The sequence below is a fragment of the Xyrauchen texanus genome, chromosome 24 (assembly GCF_025860055.1).
Source record: "Xyrauchen texanus isolate HMW12.3.18 chromosome 24, RBS_HiC_50CHRs, whole genome shotgun sequence".
Classification (NCBI taxonomy): Eukaryota; Metazoa; Chordata; class Actinopteri; order Cypriniformes; family Catostomidae; genus Xyrauchen; species Xyrauchen texanus.
Genome location: NC_068299.1, coordinates 40,548,267 through 40,570,025, shown reverse-complemented (window position 1 = coordinate 40,570,025; position 21,759 = coordinate 40,548,267). Strand labels below are relative to the sequence as shown.

General features: G+C 38.7%; 1 pseudogene; it reads left to right on the top strand.

Annotated features, from left to right (window-relative positions):
• Positions 1-20,136, top strand: part of LOC127617775 (exportin-5-like) — a 35,377-nt pseudogene extending 15,241 nt beyond the window's left edge.
• Positions 20,137-21,759: the final 1,623 nt, after the last annotated feature.

Genomic DNA, 21,759 nt, shown 5'->3' with positions numbered 1-21,759 from the left:
GTTACTCTTGAAAAGTATTAATATTAGAGAATGCTCTTGAATAGTATTAATATTAGAGGTTTGAATAGGCATATATGTTGCTCTTGAAAAGTATTAATATTAGAGAATGCTCTTGAATAGTATTAATATTAGAGGTTTAAATAGGCATATATGTTGCTCTTGAAAAGTATTAATATTAGAGAATGCTCTTGAATAATATTAATATTAGAGGTTTAAATAGGCATATATGTTGCTCTTGAACAGTATTAATATTAGAGAATGCTCTTGAACAGTATTAATATTTGAGGTCTAAATAGGCATAAATGCGGATAACGTTCTTGGAAAAATTAATATATAAAAAGTCTGAATAAAAGATTGAAAAGTAAATAAATAAAATAAATCCTGCAGGGTACTTAAGATAGGAATAATAATAATTGCAACATTTAGTGTGTTTGTTGAGAGCTCAGTGTTTATAAAGGCCTTGTGTTTGTAATAAGTGTAACATTTCTGTGCTTGTAAAAATAATTGGGGATCAAAGAGTGTGCAGAGTGAATGTGTATAAAAAGTATGACTGAATAAAATATAAGTCTGGTACAGGGATTAAATGTGTGATTAGTCCTTGACCATAAAAGGAACACTGTGTGGATATAATATGAGCACAATAAATGAATAAGAGACAAAGGCGAATGAAGTAAAGTTGTTCCATAAAGACAGTTTGTCATTTATATGTTGAATGAATGTTGGAAATGAAAGCTGTCTCATAAAACTGTGGAAGAAAAATTCCATAGAAAACACATAGAAAACTAAAATCTGACATAGTGTAACATGTGTAACCAGTAGAGGGAGTCATTGCTGCGTGAATAGAAAATTAACTCTCAGCTGTAAGTTTTTTTTTAGAACTAGCAGTTGGCAGCTGACGGTAAAAATATTTTCTGAACTAGACAGTCACAAAAGACAAGTGAACTTCATATAGAAGTCCAAAGAGATATCTGTGCTTAAAGTTTAACATTTAAAGCACAGGAATAAACAACAATAAAAATGTAAATTGAAATAAAAAAAAAAAAAAAAAAAAAAATTAAACAATGATAAAGAAATTAAAAATAGTTTGATAACTCAAAAACAATAACAAGGAAAATAATTAAAAGCTTTGAGTCCAGTATACGGTTTTAAAACAAAAGTCAATGGATTAAGTGGATATTAAAGTGGATATTAAAACAAAAGGTTGTTATAAAAAATAAAAATTATGGCAGCAACTCCAGTAGATATATTAGGATTAAAATATCCGCTGTGTAAAGAACTTATAGATAAACTCTCAAACAAATAGCAAAAAAGAACTAAAAATATGATAACAAAATGGCCAAAAGATGGGACATTTGATGTAGCTTTGTGCGAGGAGATGGAAACATTGATAAAAAATTATAGACCTAAAGAAAGTAACAAGAGTAAGAAGAGAGAAGCAAAAAGAGAGAGAGAGAGAAGTACTGATATTGTTTAAAAAAGAAGGAGAAAATGCTCTAAAAACCACAAGACAGACTAGAAAAATATTAAAAGAGACAGAAAAAGAAATGAATAAAAAAGCAGAAGAGACCCTTGTTAAATCACCTCCAAAAATACCCTCAGAAGGTCAATTCCCAATGCTCAAGGGAACTGTAGAAGTTTTAGGAGAAATGCAAATGGAAGGAAATGTGCAGTTTGAAAAAGAAACACTTACAAAATTAGGGGCAAGACCAAAAAAGATTCAGGTCTAGTGAGAAGAGTCTATCATTAGATTGTTATGATCAAGCAAGGACAGCGTTACAAGAAATGAAAACACAGTTAAATAAAGAAACATTATATGACAAAACATTAGGACAAATAAGAAGTGAAGAACAGGAAATACAAGCAGAAGCGCAAATAATAGAAGCACAAATAAATAGGAAAGTTAAAGAAACAGAGAAATTAATACAAGATACGGATAAATTGGTTAAAACCAGAAGCAGATTATTAGAAACAGAGGACAGGGACAGTGAAGAGGAGTTGTCATGTGATGATGGACATTGGATCAAGGGAAGGGAGAAGCATAGGTTACGACCTTTGGCGCAGCAACTCCCAATTTTGATTAAGGGTACGCAGGGACATTATGTGCCTTGGGCTACACAGGACCTTGATGGGCTTGTCGCTCGCCTCCCTGATATCCACCAGGGGGCTGGAAAGTGGATAAGAGTGCTTGAAGAACAAACAATGGGCAAACTGTTATCTGTTGGGGACATTAAAGCACTCCTGGCAAAAGTTATAGGAGGAGCTGAAATGGTGAAAATCCTTCAAGCATCAGATCTTGATAGAGCTGTGGATTCTTATTATATGGATGGAACTGCTTTTGATGAATACCGTCCAGCAGTGTGGCAGGCAATGCGTAATGAATATCCAACCAGAATAGACCCTAAGGCATTAAAAGGGGAACAGCTTGGGGAAACAGAAAACCCAATCGCATATGTTCAGAAACAACTAAACAAATGGAAACAAGAGACTGAAGGGAATCCAGAAGGAGACTCATTAATAGCTACGTTGTTCAGAAATGCTGTAATAGATGCCATGCCAGAAACTGTAAAGAGCAGGCTGGAAGACGTGGTCGGCTTAACCTCCAAAACACACAAGGAGTTTTGTGATCATGTGACTCATGCAGTAGAACAATACAGAAAAAATGAACAAAAGTTAAAAATACAAGAGAAAGAACTACAGAAAAAACTAACACAGTTACAGCTGGAAGAATTGATACAAAAGAACAAGAAAAAGATTCAAGCTACCGTAAAGAAGGAAGAATCAGAGCAAATGACAGTACTGACTCCTGTGAATGCTTCAACACCAAACATGCAATGGAATCCAGTTACAACTATTCCTAAAAATACACACCAGGGCCCTGCGCCTGTAATCAATGTTTATGCTCAGCAACCAGAGATGATGGGATGGGAAGCAAGACCAAAATATATGGAGAAAATAATAAGCAAAAAGTGCTGGATATGTGGAGAACTTGGACATCAAAAAAGGGAGTGCCCAAAAAATTCATGGCAACGGTCACCTGGGGGTGGAAGAGGGGGGAGTTGGCATCAGCCCTATAGGGGTGTAGGTCAAGGCCCAGTAAATACTTGGAGGGGACCAGATTAAAGATATTAGGGATGCCCAGAGAATCCTATAGGGGAGAGTCAGCTTCCAATATTAACAACCAATGCTGATCAGGAACCCATGTTGCAGGTTAAAATAGAGGGAAAAACAATACCAATGCTAGTAGACACAGGAGCAGTTTACACATGTGTAAATTCAAATTATGCCTCACATCTCCCCTTGTCTGGAAAATTTGCAAAGACAGTAGGATTCTCGGGACAAATGCAGCTAATTCCAATGACCTCTCCAGTTTGTCTACAAACTAAAAATAAAACGGCAACCATACCTATCCTAGTATCACATCAGACACCGGTTAATTTATTAGGAAGAGATGCATTGTGTAAAATGGAACTTCAAATTTTGTGTTCTCCAGACGGAGTGTATATAGATTTACAGGGAGTAGAAACTCAAATGATGATTTCTGAGCCAAAAGCAAATGTGTACTGGATAGGACAAATAGAAAACAACATGAGACTAATAATAAATAAATGGGGAAAATTCATTGAAACACAGATTCCAGAAGCACAGTTGCCAAGATCAGAATTTCACTGTACAATGATATACGATCCTGAGAGAGATGCAGACATAGAAAAGAAATGGCAGGAAGGAAAGAACAAAAAATCGAAATAACCTCCCAATACATCATAATAGGTAAACAGGGGGCAGCTTTAAATATAACAGAGAATGAATTTGTAAAAAAGTGGTTCAATATTACAGATTCCGCTCCACATGTATCTCTATATGTAGGTAAAAATTCAAGTGCAAAACATTTGGGGCCAATGATGATAAAAGCTAAACAGTGCCAATGGGAAACAACAATAAATCCATTGATTTTCCATTCTACTGACAAAAACTACATAAAAATTGTGTGTGGGACATCATTAGTGGGTAGTCCACAGGAAGTAGTCATCAATGACAAACTACAAACTCCAATGATGACAACACACAAATTAGAAGAGACTATTCATACTGAACTATTTCAAGAATTGGAGTGTCAGGTACCAAATGAGATATGGTCTCAGCATGACACAGATGTAGGATTGGTAAAGTCAGCCAATCCAATAAGAATACGACTTAAGCCAGGTGCACGTCTGCCAAGAAAATCGCAGTACCCATTGCAGCCTGAAGCTGAAACGGGCATAAAAGACACTATAGATGGTTTAGTAAAAGCAGGAGTATTGGTGGAAACAAACAGTTATTGTAATACTCCAATTTTTCCTGTAATCAAAGCAAACAAATCTAAGTGGCGTCTAGTACATGATTTACGAGCAATAAATGATATAGTAGAAGATTGGCCAGCTGATGTTCCAAACCCACACACGCTGCTGACAAATGTCCCACCTAATGCCAAGTACTTTACCGTAATTGATTTATGTTCTGCATTTTTCAGTGTTCCTGTGGCAAAGGAAAGTAGATACTTATTTGCATTTACATACAATGGAAAACAGTATACATACAAACGAATGCCACAAGGATTTAAACACTCACCACATATATTTAATCAAGTTCTCAAAGCTGACTTAGAAGACCTAACAATAGACAGCGTAATGCTGCAGTATGTAGATGATTTAATGATCTGCTCCACCTCAGTGGAACAGTGTCATAAATATTCTATTAAAGTGCTTACTAGGTTAGCACAAGGAGGTCATAAAGCATCCAAAGAAAAACTACAGTATTGCCAGACACAAGTGGAATACTTAGGACGACTGATCTCATATGGTACAAAAGCGATAGCTCCAAATCATTTAGAAGGCATAAGTAAAACACCATTGCCACAAACAGTAGGGCAGATGATGACCTTTCTAGGAATGACAGGATTTAGTTCTGATTGGATAGAGGGATATGCAGTAAAAACAGCTCCACTAAGAGAGATCATGAAACAAGCAGGATTGCAAAAGTTAAATACTAAATTACAATGGAATGCAGATGCAATGATATCATTTGAACTATAAAAAAAGAATTACAACAAGCACCTGCCCTTTGTACTCCTGATTACACTATACCATTTCACCTGTATGTGTCAAACAGAACTGATGGCTATGCATCAGCTGTATTGATGCAAGAGACATGTAGTGGCAGGAAAAAACAACCCATAGCATACTATAGCACTAAGTTGGACAATGTAGCACAAGGTTACCCACCATGTTACCAACAAGGCCTTGCAGCATTATATTTTGCTTATGAGAAGGCATCCACGTTGACTATGGGGTACCCTGTAATCATTTACACGCATCATAAAATTGTAGAGTTGCTAGAACAAGGAAAATTTGTTTTAACGCAAGCCCGTATTTTAGCATACTCATCACTACTGACGTATCCAGATGTTACCATTAAGCGATGTAATACAATCAATCCAGCTGAATTGATTCCTCTGGATTTTGAAGGTGAGCCACATGATTGTGTGGCTAACTCATTGGCATTCACTAGGCTACGACCGGATCTTGAGTCAACACCGATCTCTGAAGCAGAAGTAATTTACTTTGTTGATGGTTCCAGTTTTAGAGATTATACAGGAACTCATACAGGATATTCAATAATAAAGCAAGACAAGGACGAATTTATACCAGTAATATCCCAACATTGTGTACAGCCATGTTCTGCTCAATTAGCGGAATTAAAAGCACTCACAATTGCATGCCAATTAGCAAGAGGACAAATAGCAAATATTTTTACTGATTCAGCTTATGCTCATGGTGTATGTCATCTATTTGGGGCGGTGTGGAAACAAAGAGGTTTCAAAAAGAGTGATGGGACTCCCATCCAACACACTCAACACATAGTACAGTTAATTTCTGCCATGATGTTACCAAAGCGATTAGCTGTTATCAAATGTCAGGCTCATAAAAAGGAAACAATTATATCATTAAGGGTAACAACACAGCTGATTTAGAAGCTAAAAAAGCATCAGGATGTAAAGTTGCAGTATTAGCTCCAACAATTTTAATAGAACCACAACCTCAGCTACAGGATATAATTAGAATTCAACAACAAGCAGGTCCATATGAACAGACAATATGGCATCAAAGAGGAGCAACAAAAGACACACAAGATATTTGGCGTTCACATGAAGGACAGATAGTAGCACCAACTACGCTATTGAATATACTTATTACAGATGCGCATGGATTTGACCATTGCGCAAGGGGGGAAGTAGTAAGGAAAATTAAACAGCAAGGATATTGGTCACCGTACTTACATGCAATGATAGACGAATTTCTGTCCACATGTGAAATTTGTGCCAAAAACAATGTTAGGAAAGGAACAACCACACCGATAGGCCACATACCAATACCAGAAGGACCATTCAAACACTTAGTAATGGATTATGTGGACATGATAAAGCGAGTACAAGGCAAAAGATACATGCTTGTGGTAATAGACAGATTTAGCAGATGGGTAGAAGCAATACCATCAGCAGATGAGGGGGCAGGAACAGTTATTAAATTTCTAACAAGAGAAGTAATCCCGAGATTTGGAATACCATCAGAAATAAGTTCAGATAACAGGTCAGCGTTTATTCAAAAAACTGTAAAGCAAGTATTACAGCAACTGAGAATAAAACAGAGGTTAGGCTGTGTTTACCACCCACAATCTCAAGGGTTGGTGGAAAGGGTAAATGGTACCCTCAAGGCCAAACTTAACAAAATATGTGAAAGTACTAAACTCAACTGGATTGATGCTCTACCTCTTGCGCTAATGAGTTATCGCATGCAAACTAACAGAAGCACGCATTTAACACCGCATGAAATGCTTACGGGTCGACCCATGCCTGTGCCATATTGCAGAGGACCGTACAAAGGACCTCCTCTAGAGCAATTGCAAATGGAACTGAGGTCATATATGAAAAAACTAACTGCAATACATAAAGCTATCTATTTACAGGAAAAGAGAAAAGAGCCTGAAAAAGAGACAGAGACATCTTGTCCAGTCGTTCCAGGAGATCAGGTCTATTTAAGAGTATTCAGAAGAAAGTGGAATGAGCCCAGGAGAGAGGGACCTTACAAAGTGGTAACAGCTACTCCAACAGCGGTCCAAGTGGAAGGAAGTACCACCTGGTATCATTTGAACCACTGTACAAGGGTACCCAAAGTAAGTAAGGAAGGAGAAGGAGAAAAACTTGATCCCGACAGTACAAAAGAAAGTGTGGTAAGACCAGAGACACAAGAGGAAAAGGTACAGAATGCTGAAAGTTCAGAAAAAGTTACACAGGGAGTGGAGCAAAGCAGAGAAGATCAAGAAAACAATAGAAATTAATCCCATAACATTTGTGATAATCATCATATACCTATTGCATCTGGCAATGCAAGCTCAAGCCACAGCCAACATTATTACTCAGGAGCTCAACCAGACTTCCCTATCATTGATTTTTCAGCCCTCAGTCAAACCTAGTAGCAATTCAGAAATAACGCAAACAAATGAAGAATTAGGTAAAACACAAAGGATATCAAAACAACGTAGAAACATTGAAAATAAGGTTGAGAGTAATGGAAATATTAGGAAAATAGATAGGTTATGGGAAACAGCACAAAATAATGAATGGTATGAATGGGCAACTTTTACAGCGAGAGAAATAGGTATGGAAAACTGCCTACTATGCTCCAAATCACCCCTAAATAAGGTAACAGTAATTCCAAATCAACATGACTATCAAAAATGTGCCAACTTTAATAGAAACTTTTAATTTAAACATTTAAGAAAGCATGTTAGACCATACTGCCCAGCAGAATGTTTGGCATTTCTGGGAAATTCCATTCTTAAGGATCACTTCAATAAACCGCATTGGGGGGATTGGTGTAGATATGGGGATATAAAAGAAAATATTAAACTAAAAAAAGGAAAAGTAGAAATCCCAAAATGGTATGACATAGATTATAGCCAAGAGTATGAGTGTTATAGTAAACCTAAAGGAGTTCATGATTTGGGAGAATTCATGGGAAAGTGTGCTATAACATGGAACCTAGATAAAACAAATGCTTGGAACTCAGATGTACCTGTAAGAGCCCCAGAACTGCAAGCACAAGGATTAAGGAAGGGAATACAAATAAATCAAGAAAAGTGTGAGAATCAAACTATAGCATTACCATCGATAGAATTGTATGAAGATCAAACACTAGTGGTGGCAGATTTTTTCTGGGTTTGTGGGAAAGAACAACTTATGGCATCGTTACCACTAGGATGGAAAGGGATATGTGTTAGAGTACGATTGATTCAGGAAATTACAATGGCACAGTGGGAAGCAGGACAATTTATAAAGGAAGATAGAAACAGAACGAAAAGAGCATATAAAACAGACCCTAATGTGTTTTTAGACTCAATTGGTCAACCTAGGGGTATACCCAATGAATTTAAGGCTAGAGATGAGGTCAAAGCAGGGCTAGAATCAATATTCATTTGGATTACACAAAATAAGAATACAGAGTGGATCAATTATATTTACTATAATCAACAAAGATTTATTAATTACACTGATGATGCTTTAACTGCTTTAGGAGAGCAAGTACATGAAACAAGTAGAATGACATGGCAAAACAGACAGGCTCTTAATTGGTTATTGGCAAAACAAGGGGGTGTGTGTGTTATGTTTGGAGATCAGTGTTGTACTTTCATACCAAACAATACTGCACCAGGAGGAACATTTAGTGAAGTCATGATTAAGTTAAAAGGCTTAAGAACCGAAGTTAAAGCAAATGCTGGAAGGGATAACCAAATGTGGGATTGGCTCGATTTAAAATTAGGAGCATGGGGAGCATGGTTTGCTAAATTAGGAATGTTTTTGGGAATTGCAATAGTAATAGGAGTGTTAGTATTTTGTTGTATGCTGCCTTTATTAAGGTCATTAGTTATTAAAGCCACAGTTAAGCAAATGGAATTATTAAGATGTCAAGATAATGGTAGAGTTATAGTAGAGCATCAGGGTTGGATTGAAAAACCAAATTGGGATTCACAAACATTGGATGAGGAGTCAAGCACTTCAAACGAAGACGAAGAAGATGAATAAAAGATGAGCCATACCCTGGGTGAAAGTGTTAGCCTAACCTCTCCCCAATGGGTGGCCCTCTACGGTACGTAAAGTATCTGGGTTGAAGACATCTGCGTTACACTTTAATGATATGATGGATGATTTAAGACTATGGCAAACACCAGTAAACTAATCCATCACAATCAAGCTGAACCAATTGGACAATTAGGATTATAACATGTTGTATATTAAAAGGAAATGGAGACAGAATCTTTTACTCTGCTCTCGAGACAATTTGAGTAGAGATGTTTGGTTCTGTAATCTCCACCGGAGTGCGGTTGCATAATGGGGTCATTGGTAGTGCAATGGTGAGACTTAATTGAGTCACTAGATAGCATAGCAAAAGCGACTGAATTATGAAACTGCACTCAGGAATGTGACTCTAAAAAGTCACAAAGGGGGGAATATGTAGGAGATTTTATCAGTTATATCTGACATGTAAACATATAGTTGGCTGTATGTGCATGAAGGCCTTAAGAACGTGTGTTCTATATATGTGTGACATTTTAAAGTGTGCAGAGTAAACACTACGTGTGGGCTCTCATGACTGCTTATGTGTGACCTTTGAAAGTTTGCAGAGTAAGCATTACATATGGGCTCTCATGACTGCTGGGAGAAAAATATCCCTTGCAAAGGTGGTTCTGTAACTTCCTAATTTGGTCAGACCAGAGTTTGACCAAATAATGCATGTTTAAAAAAGGATAAGCCCAACCTTGTTTGTGAAGATGTATTTAAGTGAATGAAAGCCAGAGTTAGTGAGTTGCTCTGCAGGCCGACTCGGCTTTATTGGTTACAATAAAGTCTAATATTCTGAAATCAAAACCTAAGAATTTGAGAGTGATTCTTCATAGATTAAGGCAAAAATCTACAACAAGCCGAAGAGACCGGTCAGAGAGAGCGGTGCGTTGAGGAACGTGGAGCGCTCTGCTTCTCCCATGTCGGCTAGTGTTAGCCATAAGTGTCTCTCGGTCACAGTCAGCGAGGCCATGCACTTCCCTAGAGCTTGGGCTGCAGCTTTGGTAGCGCGAAGGGTGAGGTCTGTCGCGCTTCGTAGATCAGTAACAGCCTCTGGGTGCCTGCCTTTCTCATCCCACTCCAGAAGAAGGTCTGCTTGTAGGATCTGTAAAACGGCCATTGAGTGCAGAGCAGATGCGGCTTGGCCGGCGGCGGAATAGGCGCGGCCAACATAGGCGGAAGTCGCTCTGCAGGCCTTAGACGGGAGCACAGGCTTGGAACGCCATCTCGCGGAGGGCGGACAAAGGTGTGCTGCTACCGAGTCCTCGACCGGGGGGATGGAGGAGTAGCCTCTCTCAGTGGCGCCGTCCACCGACGCGAGAGAGGTGGAAACGTGGGAACGGGTCCTGGCTGAAAAAGGAGCGTTCCACGACTTTGCAAGCTCCGTATGTAATTCCGGCAGGAAGGGAGCGGCCCGGCCGCGGGTGTAGAGCGGCGATGGCTTTGAAGAAAGCAGCCGTCGAAGTCTGTTGGGTGCCTGCTCAGGGGGCGGTGACCACTCGAGCCCGAGGCGGTCGACGGCCTGTGTGAGGAGGCATGTTAACTCCCCTTCGACTCCGGCGCGGGTCCTGCTGGATTCCTGGGCCGAGGAGGAGGCTTGGGAGCCTGACCACTCCTCGCTGTCCGAAGCCATGATGGAACAGCGGCCCTTATCCTCCGCCTCGTCATCCGAGATGGCAGCAGCGTCCCGGGGGGGCGGGGAGGGTGAAAGCGATGCTCGAGGGAGAGGCTCCGGCGAGGCAGTCGCTTCAACCACAGTTTCCGGCAGCCTTTGTGAGCGGCGCTTATTCCTGCGCGGCTGAAGGTAAGGCGGCGCGGCGGTTTCTGCTTTGAGCGCTTCGAGTCGAGCCTGCAGGGTCGACATCGGTAGCTCCTCGCAGAAATCGCATCCGCCCTCAGTGAGGGCGAGCTCTGCGTGCCTCAGTCCCAGGCAGAGAGCGCAGATGATGTGGCGGTCTCCTGTGCTGAGAAGGGCGCGACATGAGGCGCAAGTGGAGCGAGGCATCTTGAAAAAGATGCTCGTACTCTTTTGTGAATAGTTCGTGAGAACTAGCTTGCTGAATAAAAGGATACGTCGTCGGATGGCGTAGCTCGCAGGATGGCTTAAGGTGGCTGAGACGGCCGGCTTCTTCTAGTGCTGTCCACGCTTGCTTGATGCCCCTCGAACGGCGACGCGGCTTCCAGGTCAGCGATGCGAAGAGCTTCGCTGAAGAGATGAAAATCAGGGTTCCAGCCTACGAACTACGCTTATATGCACTCTAGTCACGGCCATTTTGGCGGGCTTTGATGCAGTGAGCGCGCGGACGCCTCTCATTGGATGCGAGTTCGCCCAAGCTCGTCTATAGGCTGCAGCAGTTGCCACAGAGCAACCTATGAGCTCGCTAGCTAGCCCGCTCAAGGTCTGCAGCTGCCGCACTGCGTTGACAATGGATACAAAAATTAAGGATAATTTTTTGGCTTCAATATCTCAGAAAAGATGAATCTTTCCCGTAGCGTAAGCTAGCTTACGCAATACGAGAGAACCTCTCTTAAGAGAACAAACAGTATATGTTAAATGGCCTATCGCTACTTACGGCAGATGATCCAGATTTAAATAGTTTTTACCTATTATTATAATTATTTTGATCACTTTTAATAAATTGGCCTATAAAATAGAACTGTGTCAGCTGAGCACTATAACAAGCATCTGAATGAGACCTACCAGGCACATGCAGTGGGGGTGGCTCTAGTGGTTCGAGTCCCTGCCCTCTTGCTGAGGTGTCCCTCCAAGGTATTTGGGGTGTGCAAATGCCATCCAAAATGAAAAGTTGTGTACCCAAATTAAATGGAGAAAAAAGAAACATTGATATTATGCTGAAACATTGATGCTTCGATTACAGAATTAATAATCAGTTGTATTGGGGGGCTGGGTAGCTCAGCGAGGATTGACGGTGACTACCACCCCTGAAGTCACAAGCTCAAATCCATGGTGTGCTGAGTGTCTCCAGCCAGGTCTCCTAACCAACCAAATTGGCCCGGTTACTAGGGAGGGTAGTCACATGGGGTAATCTCCTCATGGACTCGATAAGCGGCTCTTGCTTTCAATGGGGTGCGTGGTGAGTTGTGCATGGATCACGGAGGGTAGCATGAGTCTCCGCATGTGGTGTCTCCATGATGTCATGCACAACGAGCTATGTGATAAGATGAGTGGATTGGCAGTTTCCGAAGCTGAGGCAACTGAGATTTGTCCTCCGCCACCCGGATTGAAGTGAGAACCACGTCACCACGAGGACCTACTAAGTAGTGGGAATTGGGCATTCCAAAGAGAAAAGGTCTTATCATTAAAAAAAAGTAATATTGACCATAATAATACCAAATGTGTTAGAGGCCGTCTCATATCACACGCGCACTCTCGCAATAGACGTGGGACACATGACTGAGGTTTAGTTTGGATTTCTGCCTCATTGTTCATAATTACCCTTATCTATATTAGCAAAATAAATTAATCATCAAGGCATAATCTACTATCACGTTATTAATTTAATCCGTTCAATGATGACTTTAAGACAAAGACATCACTGCTTTATTTTTTGTTACAGCATGATTTTCTGTAAAGCTGCTATGAAACGATGTGTGTTGTGAAAAGTGCTACACATTCCAGGCTCAATACAAGTTAAAGGGGTCATGACATGAGGAATAAAATTGTCTAAATGTTTTTAAACATTTTAAACATTTAAAATTTAAATGTTTGTCTATATAAACCTGCAGCTGCCCCCGTGACCCGACTTCGGATAAGCGGTTGAAGATGAATGGATGGATATTATGAATGTTTTGGTAAAAAAAAACTATGCTAACATTTTAAGTGGACCTCAGGGAAGATTTATTTCAACTTGTCCCTCATTTAAAAAAAAAAAAAGCAAAAACCAAATGGAAGTGAATGTGGCCAATTTTATAAAGCACTTACATTAATCTCATGTATTTCAGCTGTAAATTTGTTTAAATTGTAATTTGTACAGTTACAAATTACAGTAACTTCTCCGGTTAGCTTGATAGAAAGGCTTTGCAATGGCGGAATAGGGGTAAGAATTTCCTGTTCAATACAGAACCAGGGAGGAGCTCTCTCAGGTGGAAGCAAACAATGAGCCAAATGTCTAGGACCAAATGCATAATAAAAAAATGTAATCTTGGGTAGGCCTAGCCCACCTTTGTCAATCGGCCTGTGCAACTTATTGAAATGTAATATGGGTGTTTACCATTCCAAATGAAGGACTTTGCCATGCTATCAAATTGCTTGAAATAAGAAAGGGGGACATCGATAGGGAGAAACTGTAGCAGGTAGTTGAATTTTGGAATACAATTAATTTAAATAACATTAACCTTCCCAATCATAGATAAATGCAATAAAGCACACCTGCCCACATCGCGGGAAAACCTTTTTATTAAAGGGTCAAAATTAACTCTTAACTAAATCACCCAAATTTGCCTGGAATAAAATACCCAACTATGTAATGCCCTGTTTGGCTGAAAAGCCATTAGCCACTGATAGAGCCAAAGCATTGGATTTAGACCAAATAACTCTGTATCCTGAGAACTCAGAAAAGGAATTAATTATTCTGTGGAGGAGAGGCATAGATCTAGTAGGGTTGGAGATTAATTATAAAATATAATCTGCGTAAAGCAAAGTCTTATGCACCACACCTCCTGCCACCACCCTCTGGAAAATCCTCCTCCTTATCTGCTGCTGATGGCTCCAAGGCAAAACAGAACAATAATGAGGAAAGAGTGCAACCCTGACGGGTGCCCCTATCCAGGGTAAAATATTAATCAATTTGTTTGTACCGCGCTACCGGGTGTCTATAAAGTAACTTAATCCAACCAATAAAAGTATTCCCAAACCTGTACATTTCCAAAATCTTAAAGATAATCCCATTCTACCATATCAAACACCTTTTCAGCATCAAGTGATATGGCAGTGATCGGAGTCTGATCATTCGCAACTGACCACATGATATTGATGAAATGCCTAATGTTATCAGAAGAGCTATGGCCCCGAATAAACCCCACCTGAGCTATATGTATAAGAGATGTCATAACCTTAATCTGTTAGCCAAATTTTTGACAATTTGAATGTCTAGCTGGATCAGGAAATTTGGATGATAACTTTTACACACTCTTGGATCCTTTTTTTTTTTTTTCTCCCAGTTTGGCATGCCCAATTCCCAGTGTGTTTAAGTCCTCTTGGTCGTGTAGTGATTCGCCTAAATCCGGGTTGAGGAGGATGAATCCCAGCTGCCTCCACGTCTGAGACAATCATCTCACGCATTTTATCACGTGGCTTGTTGAGCGCGTTGCCACGAAGACATAATGCATATTGAGGGTTCACGCCATCCACGCTCAACTCACCACGCACCCCACAGAGAGCGAGAACCACTTTATGGCGACCACGAGGAGGTTACCGCATGTGCCTCTACCCTCCCTAGCAACAGGGCCAACTTGGTTTGCTTCGGAGACCTGACTGGAGTCACTCAGCACACCCTGGGATTCAAACTAGCGAACACCAGGGGTAGTAGCCAGCGTCTTTTACCACTGATCTACCCAGGCTCCCCTGGATTTTTGTCCTTTTTTAAGAATTAGACTGATCTGGGCTTGCATGTGAAAACCATCCTGATCACTTATTCATACAAAATATACTAATTTAACTTTTGTAAGACACGTTTAGTGTTAGAAAGGTCATATGCGAGGAGGCATGAATGATCATGAATATTGATTGTAATTCACACCTGAGACAACAAATACCCCTCCCCTGGTCTTATCAATGAGGAATGTGACAGATTGAATGTGAGGAGACTTGATCAAAATCAAGTTTTAAGTTAAAAGAAGTAATTTAAACAGTTTTCTATTTGAATATTTTGTAAAATGCAATTTGTGATCAAAGCTGAATTTTCAGCATCATTACTGCAGTTTTCAGTGTCACATGATACTTCAGAAATCATTATAAGATGGTGATTTTCTAATATGGGCATATTTAAAGTGCATTTTACTCACACCTGAACCCATATTTGCAAGCACAAGCTTTGTTGATGATAATGAGGCAGCATAAACACTAGATAAAATATAATCTAAACATACATATTATTTTTATATCATATTATATATCATATTTATATCATACAGCATAGAATTTTAACACCTGCTTTAGCCGAAACAGCATTTAAATGTAACCAAAACTTGCTTATTAGGACATATTTCAAATGTCAATACTCTGAATCCTGGCTGGGAAGTCTGAAAACAGTCCCACTAGTAAAATACTTACATGTTAAAATAGCATGTCAACTAATTAAAACTAAATGACTTGTCCGAAATTGTATCCTCGGCTGGATCAAATCTCTCTTCAAAATACAAACATTCATCGGAGTCCCACTCTTTTTCTGAGGAAAATGTTAACTTTTCCTTAATATCCAGGAGTTTTCTCACTTTAGAGCCAGTAAAAACTGTACATCACTTTGTTTCATACAGATTACATTGCAGGAGAATATTTGTTTTAAATTTGAATAGTTTTATTTAAACAATTATATAATTTGTGTAATTTATATAATTTAATTCAATTTTTTCTGTTTTCTGTTATGTTTATTTAATTTGTGAATGGAATCAATAAAAATTGTTAATAAAAAATACATTAAAATAAACACAGCTTACCACCCACCCCTACCAACAGTCATTTTGAATAAAAGTTTTTTTGGAAAGAGACCTTGCATTGACCAGGCACATCATCACAGATGTTGAGCCCAAAGTCTGACACTGGTGTAAAGAGGTACCAGGTGTATCTGCCAGGCTTCTGTGTCCCAGGGAGCATAGGTTGTTCAAATGTACTCCTCTATCATGATTCTGTGATCTGGCCAGAACAATTGTCAACGTTGTCACTGGCAGAACCGAGAAGACAGACAACAGGTAAGAACACCTAGAAGCCATGACCATCCTAACACTGTCCTCCACAAAATTCTCAGGCTTTACAGACTAAGGTGCTGGCTCATTTGGCTTGTTTCCCATGTCTCCTGCTGCGTTTATTTCTCTGAAGCGCGCACCCAACCAAGTGGCACACTCTTGCTGGTATTGGTGTCAAGAAATCCAGGCGAAAACATCACTCGCCTCCAGGATTCCGATCACATTGTTCCACAACAGACGCTCTAATATTAAGCAGCGTTTGGCGATCATAAACCAGGTTGGAACAAACTATGTGCGTGAAAAAACACGGGCACAGAGCCGGCCCAAGGCATAAGCGAACTAAGCGGCTGCTTAGGGCCCCGGTGGCCACCAGGGGGCCCCCAAGAGCACATGAAATGACAGCTTGATTTTTTTTTTTTTTTTTGTGATTATACTGTCAATGGACAATGGTAATTATACAAAAACGCAATATTAAATGCAATATTATGTTAACGGGCTTCAGGATGCAAGCACATTCAGACAGCAAAACAGCAATGTCACAAAAAAGGACATATCCTCTGGTGCAGAGAAAAGGAAAAAGAAGAAAACAGAGGAAGAGGAAAAAACAGCACGATAAAGGTATGTTTAGTTGCTAGGCTGTTAAGAGCTAACATTAGCTGGCTAGATAGTTAACATAGCCTATGTAGCATATCTTCTTTTTTAGGAAAGTTTGATTAATCATCCGTAATTAGCATCTTAATATATTATTAGTATAACATATTACTTAGCTAGTTTTAGATTAAAGTTTTTGTCTTCTGTGTAATAATAACTTTCCTGGGTATATATTTTTGTAATAAAAATAAGCTTCTGTTCCATAAACTTTGTACTGAAAACAACTTAACATTATTTACATTAGTCTACAATTTTGGGGTCTTTGCTATTATATTCCAATATCATTATGCCTCAATTAGCTAGTTATAGATTAAGAGTTGTTGTTTAGGTGTACAGATGGCTTGCTGCGGTGTATAATAATTTGTGTTGAGAAAATAACATATTTTGTCAAATATTCTGTCAAATATGTACTCTTATGAAACTTCCCTAGGAGCACTGTTGAAATATTTTGGACTTGGGGCACAACCAACTCCACCTGCCCCAAGTTCCAGTGCTACAGCTGATGATGATTTTTCAACAATCCCAGATCATTATGTTTATATGGATAGACCATGCCTTTGTTTTTGACAGACAGTTGCATTACCTTCTAATTTGACATCTAACATGGCAAGCTTTTATTATTATTATTTTCATCAGGTCCATCCTCTGCAGACAAGGAGCACTTCCCAGCACGTGCATCCACTGATGTGGTCATCTATCCTGTCTGACTCAGAAAGGACTGATCTGGTAAGCAGAGGGCCACTGCCTATAAAGGAAAACTTCACATTCCCTGAAAAACCTGATGGCCAAAGCTTCCACTACACCTACAGAAAGTTAATTAATGGGGAAAAATGTAAGTGGAGCTGCTCACTTATTCAAAAAGAAATGATACTGTCTACAGCTTCTGCTGCAAATTGTTCTCTAGGAAGTGCACAAAACTGGTAACAGAGGATCAACAGAATTGGGTAAATATAGGTGTGCCAAACCGTAGAAGGGTAAAATCATGCCAGGCAGACATTGGAACACAGCTACAACTAATAAAATTAATAAGGGGTGTGTTAGATTTATATTGTGCGAATAATCAAGCATTGACAATATTCAATAATTTTGGCGGCACCAAAGGGCCCCCAAATCAAATTCTGCTTAGGGCCCCATAAAGGCTTGGGCCGGCCCTGACGGGCAACACGAGAGTGGACAGGACCATTAGCACTGGTAAGGAGGCGAGTCACTATGCCACCACGAGAGCGCATTTTGTAATTGGGCATTCCAAATTAGGGAGAAAAGGGGAGGGTGGAAAACAATTGTGAAATGTCAGGATAATAGTAGAGAGGATGGTTTATTTCAGCTTTTATTTCTTTCATCACATTCCCATTGGATAAGAAGTTTACATACACTTTGTTAGTATTTGGTAGCATTGCCTTTACTTTAACTTGGGTCAAAACATTTTGGGTAGCCTTCCACAAGCTTCTCACATTAAGTTGCTGGAAAAAAGCAAGGCGCAGCGCAACAAATAGAGCAGAATGCAGGTGTCTCGATGCATGTTGAACAGCTGAATGAACAGCTGAAGTTAAATGCCACGTCTTATAAAAATGCAGCGCTCCCCTTTATCCAGCGCTGTTTGTTCTATGTGTGTATAAATATTTTGGTAATCTTAATGAGTGAGAAACCACTCCGAATTTTTCAGTGAGAGAGCGGTCCAAATAAAATGTACTGAATAATGAATATATTCAGGCCAATTTGCAAGCTCGTTTGGCCAATTCACTGAAAAGAACTGACTCATATTCATTTGCTAATTGGGGATCGCTAGTTCTTTTAAACAGCCAACAGAAAGACCGGACATGTTATCATTATTACTAAATATTCTGAGAGAAAATGTTTCTCAGGTCAGTCAGAACGCTTATGGTTTGCACAGTGCATACGGCCGTACCGCTTGCAGGCACCACTGGCAGTGCAAACTATACTGGGCATACAGTGCCGGTAAGTAACAAATGTAATACTAATGTTTAATTTGCATGTGTTTGTTTGATATATATTTTATATAGTCAGACATTTTTAGTGCATAATAACCTATGGTCATACTCCCACTGTGGAGCATATCGTACCTACTCACCAAAGAAATGCTTAATACCTCATGAAGATTTGTCTGGATTGCTATTAGTGGATTTTGTAAATCACGTGCTTGTTTTTTATTCTCTAAAAGTAACTAATTATATCATTACTTTGTGTAGAAAGATTCATGGGGTGATGTAAAAAAATCTAATGGTATTAAGGTGTAATTTTCTAAATTATTGGGTCATTTTAAGATTTATTCTCAAATTATATATGTTATTTTATGTTTGAAAAAATGTAGCAAAATAAAGTAATTTTTTATAATGCCAAGATTAATCAGATATGCATTTGAATTAGACATTGGTTGCTTTTATTGTTCTAAACAATACCTGCTTAAATATAATGTGTGTGAAAAAGTCTTTCTGCAGATGTTATTTATTACAATCAACAATGATTATTAATTTGCAGTTTATTTATTGGCGCCTTTCCAGTACTTTATTTCTGCTATCACTGTTCTGTATGCCTAATGCACTTTGTAAACCCTGATTTTTAAAAAGTACTTAACAAATACACCATATTAGTGTTAAACAAATTTGTAAGCTTATTGTTGTGCTGCATGTAAGCAAATAGAGGTTCAGGCTCAGAAATGTTGGTGTGCTGCATTCTCTTACTTGCCTTTCACATGTAACCTATCAAGCAGATTGATGGTTGAATGAAAGAGGAAGTCAAAATTTAGAGATTTATTATCACATTTATGTGAACGTTATATGATGCTGTGTAAATGTAGCCGATTCTTTTATTAATAGTATTGTTATTGTACTGATATTTACAATGGAATATGAATTACTTTACCTGGAATTCCTTTACCTGGACAGCAACATTGGCTCGACCAAAGCTGTGAATTTAGGACAGGATTGTTTGTTCAACCAATGAACGTATGAAGGAGAGTGTATTCTTAAAACTGTTTTTTTTTTTTCTATCCAGTTACATCAGTTTAAATTTTTTTATTTATTTGTTTTTGTTTCAATTAAGGACTGTGTTTGAACCAATGTTAGTCATGTTATGGTCTAGTGAGCAACATTTATGATCACACTTTTTACTATTTTGTCTGTGTTTGTGCTGACAGAAACCCATCGGACAACAGTTTAAGAAAGAAGTACACATTCGAAACCTTCCATCTCTGTTTAAGAAGCTGAAGCCTACACAAGATATTCTGGAGGACGCTGATAAAGCAGGTCTCATTGGTCTGTTCACTCCAGAGCGTGAAGACCGCTAACGGAACCACTGCTTCACAATGGAACTTATTTAGATGAAACATTAAAAATGTCATGCCAAAATAAATTAAATTGACAAAAAAAATTGACTCTCCCTCACAGCCTTGCTTTAAACACAAAATATTGCATATTGCGTTTACCCTGATTAAGGTCTGTACCCCCACTATATATAGAGATAGATAGATAGATAGATAGATAGATATTGCTTGTATGGTATGGTTGAATTATTATTAAATAGAAGACAAGGGCATGTTTATAGTTACTTTGACGGGTACAAATTTTCTCATTTTTATTATTGTTTTAGGGAACACATCATGTCATTGTCTAAATAAAGTGGAAAAACTTGCTGTTTCCTTTTAGAGAAACACCTAATTGTTTTCAGCACTACATTCCATGGTTTTTCTTTTATTTTAAACTAAAAATTAAAGGCAAAGCCAACACTAGTTGCCAGCAGTGTGTTTGTACAGATTATGTAAAAATTGATGTGATTTATATTTGGCTTTTTTTTTTTAAATAAAGGTATACTTGTCAGTTTTCAGTGATCGTTTGTACACTTTTTCAAAATGCTTGGAAGAATGGTCTCTAGCTGACAGGCTCCGATAGCTGCCAGGTCTGCATATTTTAACTTCAATAAAGTAACTACAGCAATCCATGTTTATTCAGTACAGTGACTAGACAATGAAACAAGAAACAGAAACCGGTATCCTCAAGATATTTCAAGCTGGTATTTATCAAACCACTTGTCAAGAAACCATTTTGATCCATTAAATTGATTAATTATAGAAAAGCTGGTTCACATAATCATGAGTTTGTATAGATTATTGTGCTGCACAACTGGACATATCCTACAGTCTCAGTGAAAACATGCAGGGTTTTAGGTGTGATGCAACTGCACATAAAGACAAGCTCCTTATTCACAAAAACAAATTTTCATTTATTTATTTTATTTGTCATTTTGTCATGTACTAGCAGATCTTGTATACTAATGTATATTGTACCACAATAATAGTGCTTCGGTATTGGTATTTGGAAAATGCTGTTTCATCTGATCTGGGTCTAGGGCATTGAGTGAGCCAGTAAAGCTGCTGAGTTTTAGGATTTCCTAGTGGCACTAGGGAGTGTTTTCAAATAATCAAGAGGAGCAATAGGCTATGGTACAACTCCCAACATGGCATATGTATTATTCAGTCCAGTTTGAAAGAAAAATATTTCTAAAAGTCCTGACAGCTATTCCAAAAAAAAAAGCCAATGAATTACTTAGGCAGGCTTTTGTCTTTCTATAGTCCATTTCCATTTGATGAAATATGTCATTCTAAAGAGCATACTAGTCAGTGTGTTTGGAAGGGAGGTAGCTTAAAATTAGACTCAGGGAGTATACACACAGATAGACACAAATCTATCTCCATCTACAGTATGCTAGCATGTCACTGGCACAGGAGCACGAAGGCTTCAAACAAGTGATGCAGCTGAGGAAACGGGTGGACTACATTTTTATCATAGTGTTCTTTTTCCCTCTGTATTGCTGGCTCTTTAGAGGGGTAAGTGTCTAGATTGGTTACCTCAATTTTGAATTAGTAGGCAGATGTTTTTTCACTTACTGGTATATTTAAATCAGATTTGAACATCTTAGAGATACAGATGCTTATGTCAGATGTGTTCCATGTACAGATTACTGCCTCTTACATGATGTGCTACCAATTTTGCTGGAAATAAATTATATTTTAGAATTGTTTA